Here is a 17,313-nt window from a genome sequence, read left to right as displayed (position 1 = left end):
CTCAAAGTCCCTCATGAGAAAGATAATGGGTCTCAGAAGACCCTAAAGTTGGAACCCATGAGACTCCCAGAAAACTCTACCTCTGTCTGCTCAGGCATTATCTACAGACTCTATTACTCTCTGATATAGCTCACTTTCAGTTTCAATTCAACAACTTCCATTTACAGAAGCCCTTCCCTTCATCAGGCATCATGAAGGAGCAGAGCGACCATACTGAAGTCACGGTCCCTGCCCCAGGAAACTCACAATTTAGCAACAAGTACATAAAAAAACAACCAGGAAGTGATGAAAAATGACATGATGACAGGATATGACTACTTTAGTTTCCAGAAAAATGTAATATCTGACCTACAATCTGTGAGAGACTTTCACCCCTGACCCAAAGTGCTGAGTAGGTATCCTTGGCTGGCTACTGATAGAATCCCATTCTTCTGACCAAGTGATTAGGACAGGCTGGTCACAGGATCCAAGCCAGGCCAACCAGGGTCCTTCCGAGGGTTTTATTCAATTGGGGTAGGAGAGAATCTCTCTTGCCTGTGGGTCTGAGGGTTGGAAGGATATTGATTGAGTGACCTACACCCTTGTTTTCCATCACATGGAAAAAGCCAGTTAAGTACTGGAAAAGAATGATTCAGACACAGAGACAAATGCAGAGATATGAGTAGGAGAAAGAGTTAAATGTACCCATCTAGCAACAGCAAATATCTAGGTCCTTGTATTGTAATCATCATCATCAACATCCTTAGAGTTAACATTTTAAGGGCTTACTTGATGCCAGGAATGGTGCCTATATAAAATGTGGGCACTTGATAACCTCTTTGAATAATGATAATAATAGTAACATTAATAAGGCTATAAAGGCATTATTATTCCGCTTTTACAGAAAAGTTAACTGAGAAACAAAGAGGTGAAATAATTTGTCCCACAGCTAGTGGGCCATGAACTCAAATTTGTTTGACTCAATCCTAGTTCTTTCCACAGCAACATATAGCTCTGAGCCTGAAAAGCACTGTGCTCTGAATGAAGGCAGGGAGCCTGAATTTCCCGTGCAGAACTAATAGTCAAGTACTCACACCATTTGGTCTCCAGGCTGGACTGACTCTGGGGATGGCTTCTTGACTCCTGGTGGGTCTATCCCCAAATTGACATCCCTTCCTTGACACCTTAAGTGGAAGTCCTCCTTCCAGACAGAGAAATCTCAAGGCCTCTCCACCAGCACCCCATGGTGAATATCAGATTCTGTCTCCACAGTCTGCACCTCTGTTTAGAGTAGAAAACCACCATTTCTGACACCAACACATTTCCACAGTGTTCATAAATCTGACGTTGTCCTTACTGAGATCTCATTATGTGCAAGGTTCTTGGGATGTATCAGGGGACACGACATATAGAGATTGCTGCCTTCATGAGTTGGATTTTAGTGGCAGGGTGAGGGAGGAGGGAGCAGAGAGATTGACAATAAACAATAGATATAATAAATGAGTTCATCACGGTTAGTTAGAAGGTTGTAAGTACAATGGAAAATGAAAAAGCAGACCAGAAAAGGAAGATGAGGAGTATGGGGAGAGAGGGCACCATTATTTGAAATAGGACAGTTCAGGTTGGCCTCATTGAGAAGGTGACATCTGGGCAAAGACGAAAAAGAGGTGGGAGGTTAGCCAGGCAGACATCTGGGTGAAGGGTTCTATACCACAGCGAGGGTCCTGAGGACAGCAGGGTTGAGTGGAGTGAGCAAGGGACAGTAACAGAAGTTAGTCTGGGGAGGTCATGGGGAGGCTGGGTTGTGGAGTCAAGGACTTTGGCTTTTACCCAGGGATGAGAGCCACTGGTAGGTGTGAACAGGAAAGAAGCCTGACTTAAAGAGGATCATTCTGGCTTCTGGGTTGTGAATAAACTATGGGGGGACCAGGGGGACAGCAGGGAGACAATTCGGAGGTAATAATCTCGGGGAAGGTAATGCAGGCATCTCAACCTGGTGTGTCTCATAGCGAACTCATCCCCTTCCCCTTGCTACCTCCCATCCAGACCTGTCCTTGGATGCCACAATGCAGTCCCCTCCTGGTGGGAACCCAGGAGTCCTCTCTGGCCCTTTTCTCTTCCCCCCAGGACATGAAGACTGCACAGCCTGACCACCAGGAAGTCTTCATGTCCATCCCTCTTCGTGCTGGGCTTCCTCCTACTCTCACCCGCCAGGTCCTCACTATTCCAGCCTTGTCTCCCTGCTGCCCAGCTCCCTGCTCTCCAGGAGTCAATAAACTGAACACAGCTTCTCCCCACACTACCTGATGGGGCTCCTCACAGCCCCCTGGATAAAATGATGCTCCTTGGCATGACATTCAAGGCTCGGAACAATCCAGTATCAAATCCTACCACCACCTCTGAGGACCACAAGTTCCAGTGACAACTGGGTTACACACTGTTTCCTGCACAAGCCACACATTTGCAAAACTTTCTGGTTTTGCTCAAGCTCCTCCATCTATCTGGCATGCCTTTCCTGCCACGCTCTCCCTGGTGAAATTCTCCTCAACACGAAGCTCTAGATCCAATATCATCTGCCTTCCAAGAGCTCCTCCAGGGCCACCGTGGGGACTTCACTCATTCAAGAAATATGTACTGAGTCCCGAGGCACTAAAATGATGCTGTGAGTTATCCTCGCCTAATAGTTCTCTTCTGGTATGAAGAGTGAAGAGAGACATAGATTTTAAAATTTACATTCCTTTTTTTCCTTCCTTCTCTATTCCCCCATAGGATCTGTCCATGTGGCTGGGGAATCCCTTAGCATCGAGCCCTTTCTTATAGAGCTCAGGAGTTAAGTATGTGGACACCAGGGCCAAACTACCCAAGTTCATTGCCTGGATCCACTACCTAAAAGCTGTGTGACTTTGGGGACTAAACCTTAGCGCTCCACACTACGTTCTGCATCAGAGACCACTATTTGTGCTGGGAAAGGCAGTCTCCTGTATGCAGTCTTTCAGGCCCTGCTCGGCCACATAAGAATGGGCCTCTTGGCCTGGACTCCTTCCTTACCTAGAGATAAAGAATCCACACAGCCTGCATGGGCTTACCAGCTTGTGCAGGAATATCTTGCCCTGTCTCAGGCTCAGCGTGTACTCCTTTGTTCTGCTGAAGCATGTAGGTCAATGGCCCTGAGGCATGTGCTCAGATTTCAGTATTTCAGACTCCTGAAGTGGGTAGGAGGGGTCCTTCTGCTACAGCACAATCGCCCTGTGTCGGCACACAGGCATCTGCTAGCAGAGGGATGAGCATGCACCACTGGCGCTGATCTTTCTCTTTCTTCTCATTGTCAGTAAAGGGTTGATTCATTCAACGCTTAACAATGTTGTGTTTTCCTTGGCAACTCAGACACCAAGATGCTATGGAAAGAAGCATTTGGACTTCTACTCCTGGTGGTTGGCACGGGATGATCTTTGCTATTCCTCCATGGAGTAATAATCAGGGTCCTCCCTGAGCATTGATAACCAGTGCGTGGTATCCTGCTTGACAATTTGTTGATCCCAAGAATCTCAATTTTTAGCTGATATCCTGCTAATTTACTCTATTTTTCACACCCTTGTGCAGTTGTTTGTGGCCACATGGCTAAGTGCTACTTAATGAAAAGTTAGAAATAGTATTATGTAGCTTTCCAGAAAGCCTCCTTACATGTGAGGGGCTGTGCATATCTTTGTCCTTCTCCTCCCAGCAGCATGGAAAAGGATTGTCATGCCTGGAGCTCCAGCAATCATCTTGGACCAGAAATTGATGTTGAGGAAGAAACTTTGTGGCTGGCAAGGCAGAGTGGAAAGATTAAAAAGCCTGTCTTGCATATAGGGTTATCGACACAGATATATAGAACAGACTTTTGGACTCTATGGGAGAAAGCAAGGGTGGGATGATCTGAGAGAATAGCATTGAAACATGTATATTACCAAGTGTGAAACAGATCGCCAGTCCAGGTTGGATGCATGAGACAAGTGCTCAGGGCTGGTGCACTGGGAAGACTCAGAAGGATGGAGGTGGGAGAGGGGTTCAGGATGGGGGAACACATGTAAATCCATGGCTGATTCATGTCAATGTATGGCAAAAACCACTACAATATTGTAAAGTAATTAGCCTCCAACTAATAAAAATAAATGGAAAAAAAAAAAACCTGACTTGCGACAGCATGACTCTTCCATCCCAACCTGTAATTTTGTACCTCTGGTTCTCTTTTATGTAAGGGAGGGAAAACTCCTCATTTGTTTGGATTTTTCTGTTATATATGTAACTGAACCTAATCCTAACTAATTAAAAGTCTGTCTCCCACAAGTCACAACTAGAGACTGTTGGCTGCAACGAAAGATCCTTCTTAAGGCAATGAGGATCCCACATGCCACAGCTAAGACCCGACGTAGCCAAATAAATAAATTAGCTAATAAATAACCCATTTATCTTGCTCACTTTTGTATTTCCTGTACCTTGCATTGTGTCTTGCACAAAGTCTGTGTCCATGAGAAAGGGCTGATAAGTCATAAACAAATGGGTTTGTATTAAATGGCTCACATCACAAACACAATAAAAAAAGAAACATGCATACATACATAAAACATATGTAGCTATTTATAGTTCAGGGCATATTTTGGGAGTAGCTAGGGATTTTCCACTGTAACTTTTAAGACCCAGTTGGGCTGTTGTTTACACCCCTTACTTCTTGAAATAACACAAACAATTTTGCTTTTGGGAGAGTCCTGATGTCAGGTTGGCCTCATCACTCAGGTGATAATAAACAGACAAGGAATAGTGGCAGCTGCCCAGCTAGAAGTTGGCTGGGAGCAATGAGTGTTTTCATGATTATATTTATTTAATATTTATAAATGATAATTGTCACCAGGAGCCAACCTCCAGGCTCCCAGGTGCTTTGTATCATAAAGCCTCATGGGGGGTTTATGTTTTATATCATGTATTTCTTTTTCCATCACAGCTGTCTTCACTGTTGGCTCTGCATGCAAAGTAAACTGCAAAGCCATATGGTCCATTGTCCTGGATTTTTGTAGCTAAAGGGAACAAATGGCCAGCTCACAATTTTTCTTAAACAATATATCCTCCACAAATTTCTTCATATTTTTAAAATTGAAATATAGTTGATTTATAACATTGTGTTAGTTTAAGGTATATAGTAAAATGATTTGGTTATATATCCATATTCTTTTAAAAATTATTTTTCATTACAGTTTTATTGGGCTTCCCTCATAGCTCAGTTGGTAAAGAATCTGCCTGCAATGCAGGAAACCCCGGTTCAATTCCTGGGTCAGGAAGATCCACTGCAGAAGGGACAGGCTACCCACTCCAGTATTCTTGGGCTTCCCTTGTGGCTCAGCTGATAAAGAATCCGCCCACAATGAGGGAGACCTGGGTTTAATCCCTGGGTTGGGAAGATACCCTGGAGAAGGGAAAGGCTTTACCCACTTCAGTATTCTGGCCTGGAAAATTCCATGGACTGTGCAGTCCATGGGGTTGCAAAGAGTCGGGCACGACTGAGCAACTTTCACTTTCACGGTTTTATTACAAGATATTCAATATAACTCACTGTGCTATACAGTAAGTCCTCGTTGGTTATTTACAGTAGTATGCATCTGTTAATCTCATACTTCCAAATTATCCCCTTCAGTAACCATAAGTTTGCTTTCTATGTCTATGACTCTGTTTTTGTTTTGTAAGTCCATCTATATTTTAGATTTCACATATCATATGGGTATCACTTACGATATCATATAAGTGATATCACATGGTGTTTTTTCTCTTTCTGACTTCACCTTCATCTCTAGGTCCATCTGTGTTGCTGCAAATGGCATTATTTCATTCTTTTTTATGTCTGGGTATATGTACCACATCTTTATCTATTCCTCTGTTGATGGACATTTAGGTTCCTTCCATGTCTTGGCTACTGTAAATAGTACTGCTATGAACACTGGAATGCATGTATCTATTTGAGTTAGAGTTTTTGTCTTTTCTGGATACATGTCTAGGTGTGGGATTGCTGGATCGCGTTACCTACCACCAGTTTCTTTTAAAGAGAAAGAAATCACCCTTAGAAAGCCAAACATATCTCTCATTATGCACACATCCCCTTTTTGGTCATAGTTTTCATTATGGGGGATACAGCATGCTCAAAGCAAATCTAAATCCTTGGGTGCTTGAAGCTGACATTCAAGTAAGAGAGTCAGACAACAAACATGTGAAATACGTGGAATAAACAATCTGGTAGGAAATAATAAATGCAAAGGAAAGGTATAAAGCAAGGAAGGAACACTTGAGGGGTGGAGTTAAAATTTTACACAGAGCAGAGAAGGAAGGCTTTACTGAGGAAGTAACATTTGAGTAGAGAGCAGATGACACAAAAAGTAAAGAATGAAGGGTGTTGGGGAAGAGCACAGCCGGCAGAGGTTTAACGGCAGAGACTCAGAGGCACAAGGGTGTGCGTCAGGCTGATGCAGTAGCAAGGAGGCCAGTGTGGCCGGGGCAGAGTGAGCAGTGAGGGCAAAGGGCAGGCAGGAGAGGTAAGGGCTGAGCTGTGGAGGTCCCATGGCTTCTCGAAGAACTCTGGGCTTTACCCCATGTGAGATGGGAAGCCTTGGAGAGCTCAGAGTGTGATCTGATCCACATTTTATAAAGATCACTCTGGCTGCTGTTGAGAATGGTGGAAGCAGGGAGATTCATTAGGAGACATGTCTCTTCCAGGTCCCACCCGTCTTTTCCCCCATCTTCATTCCCTCGGTAATCCTCCCTAGCCCACTTCAGGACCATTTTGTGTTCCCTTTGTCCCTATCAAAATGTATTTTTGGATTCTTCCATCACTCTAGTCAACAGCAGCTGCCATTATTGAGCAGACTCACACCCAAGAAAAGCAGAGTGAAGAACAACAGTTTGTAGAGGGCTCATGGAGTGAAGGGGGTCTATGCTCTCCCCACTCTTCAGTCGGGACTTCCTCAGTTGTAAGCAAAGTGAATCCAAGTGTGGTCATTTTCTACTGCTGACAAAGAAATGACCACAAACTGACAAGTATGATGTGGCCAGGTTCTTGCTCAAGGGCTGAATGAAACTGAGGTGTGGCCTGCTGAATTCTCATCTGGAGGCTCTGGGGAGAAATTCGTCTCTCATCTAATTCAGGCTGCTGGCATAATTCACCTCCTTATGGCTATACGACCATTATCTGGGATTGCTCTCAGCTCCAAGAGGCTGCCTGCATTCTTTAGTACATCTCCCTCACTGAGTTTTTCTCATACTTCAAATCTCTCTGCTTTCTCCAACTGCAATCTCTAGACTGGGCTTTCAGGGTTCAAGTGATTAGGTCAGATTCACCTACTCTTTCTATCTTAAGGTCAATTTACTTGAAACCTTAGTTACAACTGCAAAATCCCTTCCAGAGAAACCTAGATTGGTGTTTGATTGACTAAAACAAGATGGGTATATACCAGGGGCTGAGAATTTGGGGCCATGTTAGAATCTGCCTAGTATAGTCAGGTAAAAGGGAGCACACTGACCCACATGTCTGGGAAGGACCTCCCAGAATAGAGGGGAGAGGGACAGAAGCCAGGCAAGACCTCAATGTGCTCATGACTCACATACATTCTCTTTCTACTCACCTCTCATCTCTGCTCACTTCTGCCTGTCTCCATTCTCCAGAGTTCCTCTCCGCAAAGAACAAGAAAGACCATCATCAATTGCCCTATTACCTGCAATCAGAGTTTTGTTATTCCAGCAGAAACAGAATTTCTTTCTCCCAAAGTTTGAATACCAGTCCTAAGGATTCCAGCCGCCTAGGTCGTGTGCTCCTGGCTGGGATGGGAAGTAGAGCACCAAGACTGAGAGCCCTCTGAGAACCATGTGGAGAGTGGGAGGGGTTCTCCAGACGAGGGAAATGCAAAGCTTGCTGTAAAGACAAACAGACCAGCTGTGACCCTAGTCAGCTGTCTCACTCTTTCCCCCAAAGACCTTCCATACCCTCTGCATCCCTCCTTTTCCTTTTTGTACTTGGCCAGCCTCGCCTTCATTACCTCTCATGAGACCTAGCTCTAGAATCCACAAGATTAAGTTCAAACCTACATGGGACTTCCCTGGTGGTCCAGTGGTTAAGACTCTGTGCTTCCTTCCAATGCAGTGGGTCCAGGTTCAATCCCTGGTCAGGGAACTAGATTCCACATGCCACAACTAAAGACTGAACATCCTAAGTGCCACAACTAAGATCTGGAGCAGCCGAATAAATAAACACAAACAAATATTTTTTTAAAAAATAATAAATTAAAAAAACATCAATTCAAGCCTATGACAGTTGGGGGTATGGGATGTGGTTAGACATTAAAGTAATAATGCTTTGAGGAATAAAAGAATTCTGCACTAAAGTTTAGTCCTTCAGTTCAGTTCAGTTGCTCAGTCATGTCTAACTCTTTGCGACCCCATGGACCGCAGCACTCCAGGCCTCCCTGTCCATCACCAACTCCTGGAATTTCTAACTGTGATACGGAGCATGTGGCAGGGGTCCACTGTCCAGTTCTCTCATTCCAAGAACTTGACGTGTGGAGTATAGTCAATTGGTACCTTTAGATTCACTGTGACAGTCCCACCAAGGCAATGATTCCTTCCCACTCCACACCCCCATAAAGCTGCTTCTAACCAACAACCAAGCCCAGAGGGAGGAACAAGACTGGGCTATTTCTAACCAACACAAGACTCCTCTAATGTGCCCTGTCTGCTCAGGAGCCCCTCATCAGCCTGGCCAAGACCCTTCCTTAGCTGGACTGCAGTCTGTGGATTTTTCTACCCCATTCTTCCTTCCCTCTTGCCTCTTACAGGTGTCAGACCTGCAGCACAGTCAGTAGGTTCTCCCTGTCTAGTCCTGTTCCCTCTCCCATACTTTAGGCACTTCTCCCAATAAATCTCCTCCACGTCGAAATTTGTCTTGGTGTTCATTTTTTGGAAGATCCAATGTAACATCAAGGGAATTGGACTGGATTTCTGGACTGGACCCAATATAACATCAAGGGAAGTGGACTGGATTTTTTCCAGCTCTAAAACTCTGTTTGGGGGATTCTACAAGCTTATAGCTGTTTCATGAGAGAAGAGAAAAATGGCTGAGCATTTACATCTCTAATGCACAACTATTAGGCCTACGTTCATTGCTTCTTTTGATTTTTACCCACCCCCTGCCTTTTGGTAATATCACGAAAAGTAAATAATTCTGAGCAAAGTTTCAGATGGCTATAAATATTTCAGAGACTGCCTGAAAATTGGCCTGAAGCATCATTTTACCTTAGCCAATGGTTCTTATACTTCAGTGTGCAGAAAAGTCCCCTGGGGGTATCTTATAAAAGGCAGCTTCCTGGACCCAACCCAAAGACAGCTTCACTCAAGAGAAGGGTAGGAGACCCTGGGAATCACTTTTTCATTAAACTCCCTTATGACTGATGCTGTTAGTTCACAGAGTAACTGAGAAATGAGAACTCATGATGAATAAAATCTACATTCTTTCTTAAATTTTACAATGATTATTTACTGAGAACCTATAGTGTACTGTGAGAGGCTATACAGAGTCATTAACTCTGCATGCATGGTGGGGGCCAGGGTGGGCCATGATGATTTCTCAAAAGTGGTGATTTCCTGCAGTGGGCCATAAAAAATAAGAAGGAATTTGTCCCCCAGCCAGTAACATGGTGAAGACACTCCCAGTATATGTAGATCACATTAGACTGGGAAACTGAGGAGTCCTGGAGTTGATTGGCAATGGAAGAGAAGACCAAGGGAAGGAATTATCTCAGTTACCACCTTGGACTTCACTTTCAATAGCTGCAATATCGACAGAGAACATCACTACAGAAGTTTAGGGACCAGCCCTCTTATCTTGAGAAAACACAAGGTCAACAGAAAGTTGAGAGTCAGAAGTAGTAAATGCTACTTGTTTTTTCTTTGGTGGCATAACAGGGGCCTGAATTTAGAATGGCACTAGATTGGAAACTCTCTGTGATGCCTCGGGATCTCTTCTCTGGCTCCCTGAGGTGCATGCTGTATTCTGAGGCTTCTCACAGCCCCAGGAATGAGCATCTAATTGGTTCCGGAACCCCCATTGTCTCTGAAGGTTAGGCAGATACAAAGGACCCGTCTATCAGTGAGGGCATTTGAGCCCCTTGATCCCACTTCAGAAGTGAGGATCAAGATCCTCTGGTCCACTGAGAGTCCCTAACGCTGATCCATAGTTGTCCTTGAATTTGACATATGGCTTAGCCCCTTGCGCTTCAATCCCCTGTAAAAAATTTTTTCATGATTTTCTTTCTTGTTATCAAAACAGTATAGGATCAAGGTAAAAATAAATCAAAAGAACCATTATTTTAAAAAATTACTCCTAATTAAAAGACTTTTCAAAAAAAAAAGAGTACATGTATCTTACAATTTTAGAGGATTAAGGGTGCTCTGAAATACATCTATAAATTTCTTACTGCCAATGTAACTCGTTCAGGAAAACTTTTGAAATGAGAGAAAAGGAAGACAGAAGGTATCAGAAAAAAAAAAAAAAAGAACAGAAACAGATCTAAATATGGAATTGTTGTACAATCTATACATTTAATATTTGTTGCCTTGAACAAAATAAGTTTAATAAACATAGTTGTATTACCTCAAGAAAGACAAAGAATAAAAATCACCTGTATCCTCACTGGTACAAAGAAATAGCCTGGCTAACAATTGGATGTGCTTCCTGTCAGGTTGCCTTTTTAAAAAATATTTTATGTATTTGCCTGTGCCAAGTCTTAGTTGCAGCATGTGGGATCTTTAGTTGCAGCTGTGGGTCTAGTTCCCTGACTAGGGACTGAACATGGAGAACATGGAGTCTAAGACACCGGACTGCCAGGGCAGTCCTAAGGTTGCTTTTATACGTATATGTTTTAAGATATTTATTTTCATAACTATGATCATGGTGTGCAATCAATTTCATTTCCTCACTTTTGCATTTACCATTATGAGTGATTTTTTGTTCATATACATCATGCTTAATGTAGACATAACATTCCACCATGTACCTCTATCATATTTTACTGCTATATACACCTATTGTTGGAAATTAAAGTCATTTTCAATGTTTCATTATAAATAATGGTGCTTAGAATACAGAATTGCATTAAAGCTTTTTTTCACACTTTGGATTTTCCCCTCAGGATGAATTCTCAGAAGAAGAATTTGAGGATGAAAGAATAAGAAAGTTTTTAAGAGTTATTAACACACTGTCAAACTTCTTTTGAGAACAGTGAGAACATTTCACACTGTTACCAGCCTAAACAAATGTCTCCATCACCACACCTTCACCACTGTGTTTCCTGTTCTTTAGCTTTATAAGTCTGTTGGCAAAAATTGCTGATTTACTTCCCATGGTTGTCTTTTAATCCCATGGCCCTTGATTCACAGAGATGCCACTAAGACATTACAAATAAGTATCACAGATGTATAAAAAAATGTGTAAAAATAATTTTAACCTTCATAAAAGCAGTTTTATTCTTTCAGTTCATCATGCTTCCTTCTCATATTTTCGATGGAAGATTTCTCAGTCTTGGCACTTTGACACTGTAGCATCCCAAATGCCAATAGCTCCTCTCTACTCTACTGTGAGAACCAAAAGTGGCTTCAGACATCACCAAGTGTTCCCCACCCCGCCACCCAGCAGCCCCGAAAGGATAGGGAGTGGCCTCTGAGAACCCAGTGTCCCCTGGGAAAAAAATAGCCCCTGACTAATGAAAAACACAGAGTTGTAAGTCCAAGTTTCGATAATGCCTATACGACATCCTTTTCTGCCTCCTTCCTTGTTGACAAAAACCCAATTTCATTCAGCTGTCCCCTCCCATGGATTCAGGGGGTGAATTATGGCAAATTATGCCTGGTCTAAGTCAGGCCTTACAGTTTTGTCTCATTTATCAATGACTCATTTTGGTTTGGGCATGGAACTCGGTCCTGGCCAAGAGGACCCAAGGAGACATCTGAAGGGCTTCTGGGAAAGATTTCCTTACAAATAAAAAGAAGCACAAAGGAGAAAATGTCCTTCTTCAGGAGATGTCATGTCTCTGTATGTTGCCTGGAACAGCCACTGTGGAGCTCTGCAGGAAGAAAGCATTGACATGCATAAGATGACGATGGCAAGCACATGACCTGTGGTGACATCCTTGAGACACTGAATTACCAGCTACAGAGAGGCTCTACCCCCTGACTTCTTGTTATGTGAAATAACACGCCTTTAGATGTTGAAGACTGTAGTGTCTTCCACAATTGCATCCAACTGGCTTTCCAGGAGCCCCAAACACAGTCCCGAAGAGATGTATGAAATCAGGGAGTCTGGAGAGCTGATTCAGACCCTCCAGATCCAGAGAAGCAGGTCCAGAACGGTAGAGGAATAGTGGGATAGAAGCTGTTCCTTGGGGGAGTCAGAAACTCAGAGAAGCAGATGACTTCCAAGGCCACCATAAAAAGTAACGGAAGTTCTTGATACATAGTGACTGGCTCTGTGTTCACTGGGTCAGATTGGGCAGGACCGAGCCTGGAGGTGTCCAGTACCAGTAACTGCAGGGAGCTAGGAGAGGCAGGGCCTCTGGGAACTAGTGCCACTGTACCCTGCTGGGAGGAGAGTACCATAATACAAGAGAAAGAACAAGGGTTTGGGAACTGGAGTTTCAAGAGGGATTTCAAACCCATGTCTGACATGGGTGGATGGTTGAGTAAATGGATAGGAAGGTGGGGGGCAGGGCAGGTGGGTGGAGGAGGGGCTGGTCAGAAGCTGCATGGGTGAAGAAGTGATGAAGAGGATGGATGGGAGGTGGCGTGAGTGAGTGAATGGGACGGGTGAATGGAGGGGCAGTCGGTAACTAGATCAATGAATAAATAAATAATAAGGACTCTCTTGGGTTTTGTTTTGCTCACAGACAGCCACCTTCTTCAGGTGGGAAGGAACTTCTGGGGATCTCAGGAGGCCACATTCCCATTTTAAGTGTGGCTCCACTTCATAAGTGAAAAAGTGAAAGTGTTAGTCCCTCAGTTGTGTCCGACTCTTTGTGACACCATGAACCACAGCCTGCCAAGCTCCTCTGTCCGTGGAATCTCCAGGCAAGAATACTGGGGTGGGTAGCCATCTTCAGGGAATCTTCCTGACCCAGCGATCGAACCCAGGTCTCCTGCACTGCAGGTAGATTCTTTACCATCTGAGCCACCAGGGAAGCCCATTGTGTAGACAGGTTATCCCAACTGTCTACTATTTAAAACTTGCAAATGTTATAAAAATAAAGAGAAATAAAGACACTTTCTACAAGTCAGGCATGTAAATGAGAATTGCAAATGAATTTTCAGGCTGATATAGGGCTATAATCATAAATCTAATATCACTGCAAATAAGCTTTGGCCTATCCTGAATTCGAGATAGCTGCACTTGTTAAAATTAAAAGAACAGTGAAGATGAAAGCAAGGCACGTCTTTTTCACTGGCAGGCAGTGTGACTGACTCTTGAGTTCCTCTCTTAACCTCAGCGATTTGCCCTTAAAAGGAGCAGCTACTAGTAATTTGCTTGCAGGCTTTTTTAATTTGGTTGTTCATACTTCAGTTAGTAAAACCAAGATGTTCTTTCAACGTTGGTAGCTGGGCTTTGGTGCAGTTCCCTCTCACATCTGTTTGACTCCTAGCCTGATGTTTCGTGCCCCCTACCCCCGAGGTCCCTCCTGTGGGTTCCACTGCACCCCTTGCAGGCCTCCAATGCCTCCCCCGTTATGCCGCACTCATTAGAATCTGTCTCCTCGTTGTTATCAGGGGTTCCTTCAGGTAAAGAATCCGCCTGCAATGCAGGAGACCCCGATTCGATTCCTGAGTCGGGAAGATCCACTGGAGAAGGGAAAAGCTATCCACTCCAGTATTTTGGCCTGGAGAATTCCATGAACTATAAAGTCCATCGGGTCGCAAAGAGTCAGAAACAGCTGACCAACTTTCACTTTCAGGTTATTCCTAACCTAGCACAAAAGTCTTAAGAATAAATGAATCAGCTTGAATTTTTCAAGACCAAGTTTTATTAAAACAGGCTTTTAAAACTGCTCTGTATGTATATTTTATTCAAATAAAATGTCTAAAATGTATTTAAATGGAACACAGCATTATTTTTTAAATAAGGCAATTTTCCCACTGACTAAAATCTCCTCTCCTGTTGTCAATAATTTCTACGATCATGTAATTCAGAGGTTATTAAATGCTGGGATTGGTTGCCTAAAGAGTTTTTGGCTGTCACTCCCTGGAGGCCTTTAAAAATTGACTAGGATGAAAATATATGATTCAATTGTTTTCCCAATTATAAAAAATAGCCAGCTGAGAAAGGTTAAGGAAGGAAATAATTCTATTTACAATAGCAGCAAATATACACAACACACAGGGGAACAAATTGAAGAAATGCATAGAATTTAGATCTAGAAAACTTGAAAGCTGTGAGACATAAGAGTAAATGAGAAGACCTACTGTGCTTTTGAATAGGAACACTTAATCCTATAATATGTAAATTCTCTCTAATGCATATGCAGTCCTACACAAGCAATCCTACACAAATATCAACAGGATTTTGGGTAGAGCCAGACACTCTAATATCCACATCAAAAATTTAAAAAGTGAAAATCCAGGAACTATTTTGTAAAGTAAGTGTAGCAAGAGTGGACTAGCCCTATGAGTAGCTTTTCTAGTATAGCCCAAAGCTTATTATAAAATTATAATAATTAAATAGATTAGCCCTAACTATGAAATAGACAGATGATTAGAACAGAGGAGAGTCTTGATTGCTAAGTTAATGGTAAAGATGGCATTTCAAGTCCATGGGGAATGGCAGAATTACTCAATAAATGTACAGAGCAATTGGCTAACCATTTGGAAAGAAAGAAACTGGATCCCCACTTCACTCTTCATATCAAAACTAAACCCAGATAGAGTAACAATTTAAAATAAAAATAAAACCATAAAAATATTAGAAGAAACCATGGATTAATTTAGTTATAATTATTTCATATATTATATTAATTTATAATTTTGGAGATGGGTAAAAGCCTTTCTGGGCTTCCCAGGTGGTGCTAACTGTAAATAACCTGCCTGCAAATGCAGGAGACATAAGAGACCTGGGTTCAATCCCTGGGTTGGGAAGATCCCCTGGAGGAGGGCATGGCAATCCACTCCAGTATTCTTGCCTGGAGAATCTCATGTATAGAGGAGCCTGGCGGGCTACAGTCTATGGGGTTGCAAAGAGTTGGACACGACTGAGTGGCTAAGCTGTTATTTACCTACTCTATTAGTTTCCTATTGCTGCTGTAATAAATTACCACAAGTTTAGTGGCTTAAAACAACACAAATTTATTATCTCACACTCTGGGATTCAGAAGACTTAAAATCAAGGTGTCAGCAGAACTGCATTGCTTCCTTCCAGAGGCTCCAGAAAAGAATCTGTTTCTTTGCCTTTTCCAGCTTCTAGAGGCCACTATGAAGTTTCTGTAGTATGTAGCTGCTTCCTCAAGTCCCCTCAATCTCTACTTCCATAACCACATCTCCTACCATGCCTCTGACCCTTCTGCCTCCCTTTAAAGGATTTCTGGGAATTTCACAGCACTCTCTATGAAGTTTTCTTACCAAAAAAATTGAACCTGAATCTAATCAGTCTTGTAAATGGAACCACCACTTTAAAGGAAATGTCAGTGACATTCTGTAAAAACATGTGAAAAGGCATCAAGGGTGCAACTGGCAAAATCCAAACTTTTAGAAACTCTAGAATAACCCAGTTTTTTTACAAGTAAAGGAGGGGAATACGTTTCTGTGTGTGTGTGTGTGTGTGTGAGAGAGAGAGAGAGAGAAACTATTGATTAAGAGAAACCTAAAAGACTTATCAACTGAGTTGCAATATATAAGTCCTCATTTGAATCCTGATTTGAAAAGAAAATGGTAAGAATTTTATGAGAAAACACTATGAAACAATACAACTACTACAAGAAGGATTTACTCTTAATTTTTTCAGTGTGATAATGGTATTGAATATTAAGGATATGCTACAAAAAGGGATACTTATCTTCCAAAGATACATACCTAAATTTTTAATGGATGAAATACTTCTCAGATTGCTTTAAAATAATATAGAAGCAGGGAGTAGATATGGGTTCAAATAAAGCAAACAGCATAAGTTAATAATCATTGTTAAAGCTGAGCAACAGGGAAACAGTGTACTGAAATGTTGTAAATATACTTGAAACTTTCATGGTAGAAGTTATATAAAAATGACAATAAATGTCTTGTTGGGGAGCACATGATTGGTATCACCAGAATCACATCAAGAAATCCATCTGTAAGGGATCCTGAGAAATATAACTTTAAGCTTTTCAGCCTCTGCAGCACTTGGCAGAATCAGGCTTGAAATATGTGGGAGTGAAATGTTCAACACTGTTCACCCTCAAATCTGTAACTCAAACCCTGACCTCTCTCCTATAGGATCATAAAAAATATTCAACTGCCTCCTTGACACCTGACTTGGATGTCTCACAGGACCTCCAACTCTACACCAAAACCAAAGCTAAAGATTAACCCTCTCCTGCTACTTACTAGCTGTGTGACCTCAGAGAAGCCCCTTAGTTTCCCAACTCTCCAGTGTGTGAACTGGGAAAATCAACGAAATCATCTTCAGGTCATCAACAGCTCCGGGAATGGAGGGGACTAAAACCTACCCCCTTTAGACAGTACTAATTTAACTCTATGCTATATTTAAATAACAAGTCATCTTAAAAGGGACTTAGCCTATATGTTTTTAGAAGCAGCACTATCTCATGATAAATTTAGCATCAATTTAGCCATCAGTAATCATTTGCTCAATATCAGTGACTGCAGTATATTTAGCTGAAATTTCAAACAGCCCATAATTGCTTTCAGTATGGGTGCATGCGTCCTAGAACCAGCCCAGCCAGAAAGCTGCCTCTCTGTAGCTAAGGAGTTGTCTGTTGTTGCAAAGATAATTTTGATGGCTGGGTTTCTTTTTTTCTTTCTTTTTTTTGTATCTGTTTCAGAAATGTGACAGGTGCAATTTTTTCCAAGGCAAGAGGAAGAGATGGCTTTGACCTCTGGTGCCTGTTGAAGCATCTGCAGGAGGGTGAGTTGTCATTTTTATTGCATAAGTGAGGGTGCTCCCACAGTGAAGTGAAGGGGGTGATAAATAAGATTCTTGGAGGCTGTTAAACGGCACTTGGTGGGACGAGGCCTGAGTGACAGCTGCGAATGGTGCAGGGATCATAACAGCTTGCTTCTCTTCCTGTGGCTCCC

At 42.5% G+C, this 17,313-nt stretch overlaps 1 protein-coding gene and 1 non-coding gene across 2 annotated transcripts in view; one reads left to right on the top strand and one right to left on the bottom strand.

The window, feature by feature from the left end:
* FAM184B (family with sequence similarity 184 member B) overlaps positions 1–17,313 on the bottom strand; it is a 115,155-nt gene that overhangs the window by 75,513 nt on the left and 22,329 nt on the right. The window lies entirely within an intron of this gene.
* TRNAG-UCC (transfer RNA glycine (anticodon UCC)) lies at positions 8,088–8,164 on the top strand. The gene is given in 2 exon segments: positions 8,088–8,124; positions 8,129–8,164. It is a non-coding gene; the product is annotated as a tRNA-Gly (tRNA).

This window comes from Odocoileus virginianus, chromosome 21, assembly GCF_023699985.2.
Source record: "Odocoileus virginianus isolate 20LAN1187 ecotype Illinois chromosome 21, Ovbor_1.2, whole genome shotgun sequence".
Lineage (NCBI taxonomy): Eukaryota > Metazoa > Chordata > Mammalia > Artiodactyla > Cervidae > Odocoileus > Odocoileus virginianus.
The sequence above is the reverse complement of the archived record's forward strand: the minus strand, read 5'-3'. Positions and strand labels throughout refer to the sequence as shown.